Consider the following 7289-nt stretch of genomic DNA (forward strand, 5'->3'; position numbering starts at 1 on the left):
AGAATGCTTTGAAAATGATGATGACAGCATATGTGCAAATGTGCTTGACACACTGGAGGAATGTATGGATTATGATAAGAGATGTAACAGCCTGTAATAAAAGTATTTTAAAAAATAATAAAGTAACATTTTTTAAAAAGTTAAACATACACACCAAAAAAAATATTTTTTTCTGAAAGAGCTTTGAAGATATCAACATTTAAATGAATATTAGCAATGTAAGGTTAAAAAACAAAAAGGACTTGTGTTGCCCAAATGTATGCCTTTGCTAATGATGTTGTGGGCACGCTGAAGTGTTTAAGGCCGAAGCACACTGACGTTTCCAACTTACTTTAAAGTGCTTTGAAAAAAGGAGGTAGATTAATAGATGGGATTGATAGGTGGATGGGAAGATATGTAATGAAGCAAATATGGTAAAATGTTAGAAATATTATTAGAACCTAGATGATGGGCACATGGGTGTCCACTGTGCAATATTTCATACGTTTAAAATCTTTCATAATGCAATCTGGGGAAGGGACAAACAAAACTCTGCCCGATGACTATCAGCTCTTTCAGGGCATCTGGTTTCCGTCCTTAATGCTGCAGAAAAATCAGCTATGAAGTCCTTGTCTTCCACCATGGCATCTGGCCCTGGTTGACATTACCCAGCTGGGAAGAAGAGATTCGGGCCAGGCTGAGCCACTGCAGCCTGCTGGGCAGATAGGAGGTGGTCACCAAGTCCTTGAAGAAGCTCAGACCTTTGAGTCAAATGTCAAGTCCCAGCCTGGGCTAGACAAGAGTAGACAATGAGTCCCGAAAACCCAGGTAACTGGAAGGTTGCACAGAGCCGTGAGGAGACGGCAGACACCACCCCTGGCCCTTCTGGTCTGACTACGCCAGCGCAAATCCAGATATGAGGTGTGTGGAGAGCTGGCGTGGAGACTGGACTGAGGGTAGAGGCAGGAAGCAGGTAAGGAGGCGATGGTGTCCTGGAAATCCGAAGCAAGGGAATGGAAAGAAGCCTGCACTTGCACCGACCGTGTGCTTGACCTTGGCTGGGTCCTTTCTGAGCTTTTGTCATTGAATTCTCAGCAGCCGCCACGTGCAGTTCTCGCTGCTCTGTCTAAGTGCCTGGGAAGTGCTGGGGTGGGACTCAGGAACTCATACAGTTCACCAGGTCTGGGCTGCTTTTTACAGAATACGCCTACTGCTGCCTGATCTTGAATTGCATTCCCATTTTAACAACCCGACCCTTCATTTTGTTTTGGAACTACGACAAAGGTGGAATCTTCTCTTAAATGAAGTGAATAACACTTCATTTCATTTTACTCCTATCAAATACCTCGAAGACCATCCAAACTTTATCAATGTCCAGCAAAATATGTATATATATATATATATAATCTCTTTATGTTTACGTGAGTGTTATAGTGTTACTAGACATGCACATTTGTTTTAGTTATATTGATAAAATCTAAGTATCCATAGGAAAATCGATCTCACCGTTGTCCTTATTAGATCTGAGCTGAGAACCCAATGGCCGCTGCTTTTATTTATCTATTTTTAGTGTGAGGAGGCAAAGAGCACTTCTGAGAAGCACATGGTGGTTTCCAGGCCAGGCAGTCACAGAGGCCCAGAAGGAGCTTCTGGTGCTCCCTGCGGGCAGCAGCGGCTTTAGCAATTCATTTACCCCTAATGGGACTCTTCGCTCTTGTCAAATCTAACTCTGTAACTGTGGTAGTTACATTATCTGGTGCCAAGTTGAGATTATTAAGAGTGAAAGGGTGGAGTTTAGCCTGTCAATCAGGTCACAGCTTGATGACCTCATTTGGTGGCCAGACATACTCTTTCTCTGCTGCGTCTCCCTGTGAAACAAAGCCACATGGAGACACACTGATGGAGCCAAAGCCCTGAAGCTAGAGGAGCCACATGGAGACCCATGCCAGTGCTGAGATGCTTCCACCACCACTGGATCCATAAGACTTTCCACCCCCTGGCCTGTGATCTTCCTGCATTCCACCTCATTGCATGTGTTGTGAGAGTGTGAAGAGGAATTTATAGATTGGTATCAGACAGATTGGGCTAATATTAGACTTATGGACTTGATTTGGACTAGGCTGGGAGTTTTCTCAATATATGATTTATTTGTATATTGAGAAAACTTTATTCTTTGATATATTTGTATATTGAGAAAACTTTATTCTTTGATATAAAGTTCTCTATTACACACATATGAGCATCTCTGGATTTGTTTCTCTAGTCAACCCTGACTAACACAGTAATCTAACTGGAATTTTTGTGAGCTACCAGGCTATATATAGCCTCATATAACAAATTGTTTTTCCCTTTAAAGAGTCAGTGCTCATGACTCACAATTAAGAACTTTGACACAGATGTTGGCCAAACGCCCGCAACCAGAAAATCCCAAGGAAGACCAATTTGGATATTCAAACACGTGTGTAGTCACCCAGCTTAGCATGAGGAACTCCATTGTTTTTAAACTACCTTCAACCCCCTGCTAGTCGCAAGCCCCATTCCCCCCTCCTCCACATCCCTGCTCTCCTGAGAGAACTTGACTTTCCCAAGATGTCTCTGGACCCTGCCTGCCCAACTAGCAAGAAATGTAAACTATCCTATTAGACCTTGACTTATTGCCTCCAGCTACGCTGTTCCCCCAGCCTCCCCCACCCCACCCCCTCTACCCTGTCAGCCTGATAAAAATGTAACTGCTTGAATATCCCCTTAAGCCAGCCCACTACTTTGAACTATACAAATCCTGTACCTTCTTTGTCCTGGGTCGAATGTGTTTTCTGAGTGAGAGACCCCCTCTCGAACCTGCTGTTAATAAAGGCTTTAGTTATTAATAAGTGGTGTGGATTGATCTCTCCCGGTATACAACACATGTGAGGCTCCAAGAAGTCTGAGTTGGACAAAGAGTTAAGCACATGCCTACTCGTGGACACCAAACGCTGGCAGTTTGAACCCATTCAGAGGTGCCTTGTAAGTCAGGTGATCTGTTTCCCCAAAGTCGCAGCCCTATGGAACAGTTCTACTCTGCACACATGGGATCTGCAGGAGGCAGAATGGCTTTGATGGCAACTACTAACAACACCTGGTTGAACATCTTAATGAGCGTCCTGTCCCGTGACAGATGTGCTGGCTGTGCTGAAAGTTGTAACCCTAAGGCCAGTTGGGGTCCAGGCCCGAGGGCCATGAGGAGACTGAGAGGAACCCTTCCTAAGAGGGGATGTTCCTGGCTGAAAGAAGCTGAGAGAGCTGTCCTGTGCTGAAGAGGGGGAGGGCGGAGGTTCTTTTGGCTTTGGGTAGACCTTGGCTCCATGCGCCTTGCTCCTGATCTCCAATTGTAGCTTGTAGCAATTCAACTTCTTAATTGGGAGTATGGTCTGTGAGTGTTATGTGGCCTTGGCAGTTATTTATTAAACCCAGCAGAGAAGCAGAGTGGACATGAGGGGAATAGTAGGCGTCAGAAATAAAAGTTGGAGAATAGCGTGATGTCGGGCCTTGGGAACCAGCTTTGTGGTGATCGGATGCTTATCCCTCTGGAAGCTAGAGGATTTCTGGTACAGAAACACAGAAGAAAAAGGATCAGCTGCCCCAAGCACGGGAATGCCCCATGCCTCTCAGTGCCTCAAACCGTGAGCTCTTCTTTGTGGGGGATGCAATCCACCTGACCTGCCCAGGCCTTCCTTACCGATCTTCTGCAGGGAGAGCCCCCTGGTGGATTTATTCAGGTTGGAGTTCTGCTCAGGGCTGACCTGAGGCCCTCATCCTAGGTTGCTCTTCACTTCTTGAGGCCTGCAGACCCCAGGGACCTCCAGCAGAAGCTCCCGGGAGACTAAGCTCCAGAGATACCTCAGAGTTCATAGACACATCCACACTCCCGGATCTGATGGTCCCTAAAACAAATTAGGGCCAGCCCTGCATCCTCTCTGTCAGTCTCCCAGAAGAACTCACCTACATGCTGAGGCTTTCTTCATGGGGGACACGCGAGCAGTACCTGCTGGGTCCCTCAGCGACCCTTTCCTGTAACAGTGCCACACCTGCCGCAGCATGAGGTGCTGAATGTACTCCTGCAGCAAGCCTCTTATTCAGCATTGCCCAAACACATGCCAGATGCCAGGAAGTCCAAAATGTGGGCCTCCATCTGCAGGCCCTGAGGGTGTAGGGGCAACACGGAGAGTGAAAGGCAGCAGACAAAAAAGGGGTGCTTTCATGGCAGGCTCTGATGGGGGTGCTCGTAGGGGTGGACGACTAATGAAGTTCACAGGAGGTGGTAAGGGCGGCCTGCCCAGAAATGACAATGTCCAACTCCTGGGTTGCACCCTGTCCCCCAGTATGCACCCTGGCTCATGACAATGGCAGCACGTGCATCTTCCTGGAGAGCGGTCTTTCCCCCTGAATATTTGAAAAGAAAAAGTTAAATAAAGCACCGTTTCCCCATGAAAATATGCACCAAAGACTATTAGGTAACAGAACCAAGATGTAAAATTCCACGTGAATTTCCAATGTGAAACAAGATATTTCAAAGAAATTTCCCACTCACCAAAGGCCCACACTCCTGGACACCCCTGGCTCCTTCAAGAATGGCATGAGTTCTATCTCTTCTGTGAAGGTTCCAATATTAGCCAGTGCTACTTCAGTGGACATTTTTGAGAAGCATCCGTCACCAGGAAAACATGTAACTTCTTTAGCCTGGCCTTCAAGGCCATTAATAATGGGGCGCTCTGCCCAGCAGCGCATCATGCTACATGGTTCTCCTACACACTCTCTGTTCTCCACACAGAGCTTATTTCCAGCTCTCCAGACAATCCACAATGTGCCAAGCTGCTTTATGTCTTTGTGTTTTCCACAAGCCGCTCCCTTTGCCTGGCGTGCCCCTGCCCACATAGCCATCTGGCAAACTCCTACTCATCCTTCAAGACTCAGCCCAAGGGGCTCCTCTTCTGTGAAGTTTCTGAGCAGGCTTGAGTCAGTTCCTGCCATTTACCACTCTACTGTGAAGGTGTCATGCAACTATTTCTTTGATTGAATTGTGGGGGCTTTGGGGAAGAGACTGCAGCATACTCATATTGCCAGCACCAGCCCTACACACAGCAACTTGTGTGATAGGCGTCATGGTTGAAGTGTGTCCCCAAACAATAGGAGGGTGCTTTAAAAAATTCATGGAAGAATGTAAATCAAAGGTAATGGTATTTTCTGAATCAATTTTTATCAGTTTGATTAGCACTTCATCCCCATGACGTACAATTCAATGATTCCACCATATCAAGAAGAGTTGTATCGTTATCACCACTATACTATGTATACATAGTATATATATATATATAATATATATTCATATATATAATATATATATTATATATATTCAATTCTAGAACACAGGCTTCTTTCTTGTACTCACTGTTGTTCCTGTAATTATCGTTCTTTCTAATTGTGGCAAAAATAGACACAACATAACGTTCTCCAATTCCAAAACTTCTACATGTATAATTCAGTGCATTGACTGATATCATTTCCCAAATGATTACACCACCGTTAACATAAGCTCAATGCCTCCTGAGCAACAAATCTTTCTCTCAGTGGTTTGGCAGTTATGTAATGATGCAATTTGGCAAGTATGTGATGGTATCATCAACCCCTGTGATGTGGTCTGGTGTAATTATTCATCATTTGTGATGTATTATCAGTCCTGACCCTATGTGTTAATGAAAGAGCTCTGGTGGCTCAATGGTTAAGTGCTTACAGTAGAACCCTGGTACTCAACCGCGTCCGTACTCAATATAATCAGATTTGGGTGCAAAATGTCGAGAACATTTTGCATCGAAGCTTGAACAAAATATCGGAATCTGACCCGATGCACATGATTTTTGCAAACAAAAGCAGTTCGTGTTTCAGTCACTCGGCGTTAGCTGGCATTGTTAGTAAGCATTGTTTCAAACTTTTGCGGCTGTGTTCCAAGTGTTTTGCTATAATTTTCTTCGTTTTCATGGCTTTTTGTACTGTTTTTAGGTAAAAAACATGGGTTTTTTTGAACAGAATCATCATGATAAGGAACTGGTTAACTGTGTTATCGATATTGCTGTAAACCCTTTTAGAAAACAGTTAAGGAAACGCCAACAGCAGACCACATTAGACAGATTTTTTTTTTAAGAGAAAGCCAGCCAGGTCCTAGTGACAAAAGGCAAAGAAGTGGGGGGAAAAACTGAAAAGCAGCTGCCAGTTGATTTGATGGAAGGGGATTCCCCTTCCAAACAAGGACTCTCTCTCCATCCCTCCTCTCCACGTCCGTGTCCACAGATGCAGATCCTCATCAGTCTCAAGATATGGGCCGTACTGTAGTTGTTAAAATTTTTTTAAATGTTGTGTTTCTTATTTAAATTATATTATTTAACTCTGAACTTATCTACTTTAAAATGTCTGTGTCATGTTTTGTATAAAAAGGCAAAGTTAGGGTAAAAAACTTGGTGTGTTGAAAACAGATTGATCCGTTTTCAGTTATTTCTTATGGGGAAAATTGATTCAGAACTCGACGGCATCGCATCTCAATGCTCCTAGAATGGATTAGCGTTGAGGTCCGGGGTTCCACTGTATTGACCCACAGAAAGGCTGGTGGTTCAAACCCGAGGGAGATGCACGTGGCAATCTGCTTCTTTGAAGAGGAACAGCTTCAGAAACCCTGTGGGGCAGCTCGACACAGTCCTGTTGTTGGTGGGCACCGCTCACAGCAACCTCATGTATAACAAAGCGGACACAGCCCGGTCCTGTGCGATCTTCACAACGCTTTTTATATTTGAAGCCATGGTTGCAGCCACGGTGCCAATCCATTTTGCTGAGGGCCGTCCTCTTTTTCAATTCCCCTCTACTTCACCAAGCATGCCGCCCTTCTCCAGGGACAGGTTTCTCCTGACAACGTGGCCAAAGTAGAGGAGACGAAGTCCAGCCATCCTTGCCTTGAAGGAGTCTTCTGCACTTCTGGGATAGATTAGTTGGTTCTCCTGGCAGTCCGTGGTACTTTCAATAGTCTTCACAGTGCCAGCATTCAAATGCAGTGATTCTTCTACAGTCTTCCTTATTCAATCTCCAATGGTCACCTGTACATGAGAAAAACTGAAAACCAAATTCTCTGCCATCGCGTCAAGGCTGACTCATAGAGAGCCTCTCGGACAGGGTAGAACTGGCCCTGTGAGAGTCAGATGCTGCCACCCTGGCCTGGAGTAGAAAGCCTGTCTCCCTCGGACCAGCTGGTGGTTTCACACTGCTGACCTTTCAGTCAAGAGCCCAAAGGG

The sequence above is a fragment of the Echinops telfairi genome, unplaced genomic scaffold (genome assembly GCF_000313985.2).
Source record: "Echinops telfairi isolate 266 unplaced genomic scaffold, ASM31398v2 ScPeMD7_2010;HRSCAF=2546, whole genome shotgun sequence".
Lineage (NCBI taxonomy): Eukaryota > Metazoa > Chordata > Mammalia > Afrosoricida > Tenrecidae > Echinops > Echinops telfairi.